Source organism: Malania oleifera, chromosome 5 (genome assembly GCF_029873635.1).
Source record: "Malania oleifera isolate guangnan ecotype guangnan chromosome 5, ASM2987363v1, whole genome shotgun sequence".
NCBI lineage: Eukaryota > Viridiplantae > Streptophyta > Magnoliopsida > Santalales > Ximeniaceae > Malania > Malania oleifera.
The window spans coordinates 13126785-13127922 of record NC_080421.1 but is presented as its reverse complement, the minus strand read 5'-3'; the positions used below and the strand labels follow the sequence as shown (position 1 = coordinate 13127922).

At 39.6% G+C, this 1138-nt stretch overlaps 1 non-coding gene across 1 annotated transcript; it reads left to right on the top strand.

Moving 5' to 3' along the window:
* Window positions 1-796: 796 nt before the first annotated feature.
* LOC131156834 (small nucleolar RNA R71) lies at window positions 797-903 on the top strand. The gene has a single exon (XR_009137104.1). It is a non-coding gene; the product is annotated as a small nucleolar RNA R71 (small nucleolar RNA).
* Window positions 904-1138: the final 235 nt, after the last annotated feature.

The window sequence follows — 1138 nt, the reverse complement described above, 5'->3', positions numbered from 1 at the left end:
TGTAGGTGTGGACATCGTTTCCTTTACTGGTGACTTCTCAATTTTTCTTCCACTCCTAAGTGTGATAGCCTTGCACTGTTCCTTTGGGTTCACCTCTGTGTTGCTAGGAAAAGTTCCTCTTTGTTGGGAGTTTATGGTCATGGCCAGTTGCCTAATTTACATTTCAAGGTTCTTTATGGTGGCTCCCATGTTGTTACAATGAGTCTCAATGTTATCCAGTTGTACATCAGTATTTTTAAACCTTAATTTTGTCTCCTCAACAAAAGATATCATGGCATCCTCAAGTGACATCTTCTTCTCACTTTGTTGACTATCAAATCCTGCAGGAGGTTGCAGCACATTCCTTGTATTTCCATAGGACAAATTCTCATGATTTCGAAGCCTAGGATGATAATATTGTGGCAAAGGATCACTCCGATAGTTGTAGTTCCGATTGTTGATGTATTGAACCTGTTCATGACTCACTTCATTGCTCAAATCTGTCCTACTTGTAGCTGCCACATATTCTGCACCTTGTGGTATCCTCTGGATTGTTAAAGCTGAAATTTGATGGGATAGAGAAGCAACTTGAGCAAAAAGTGCAACAAACGGCTCTAATTCATGAATTCTAGAAACTTTCTTAGCCATAGTTCTTTCAGTTGGCCATTGATAGTTATTTGAGGTCATTTCTTCCAAAAGAGCAGTAGCACCCTCAGGTGTCTTTGACATCAAAGTTTTCCCTGATGCAGCATCAACTAAAGTCCACGTTTGCCCATTCAACCCATTATAGAACATCTGAATTTGTAACCAATCTGGAAATCCATGTTGTGGGCAGCGTCGAATCAAATCCTTATATCTTTCCTATGCTTCGTAAAGTGATTCAAAATCATGTTGCTTGAATTGACCAATCTCACTCCTTAGTTGGGCTGTTTTTGCAGGTGGAAAGAATTTAGCCAAAAAATTTTCTGCCATGTCCTACCAACTCGTGATACTCCCATGTTGTAGCAACTGTAGCCAACCTCTTGCTTTGTCCCTCAAAGAGAAAGGGAATAATCTCAATCTAATGGTGTCTTTAGTAAAATCATTGATCTTCATAGTATCACAGATCTCTAGAAAACATCGCTAGATGGATATTGGGATCATCAAGTGGTGATCCACT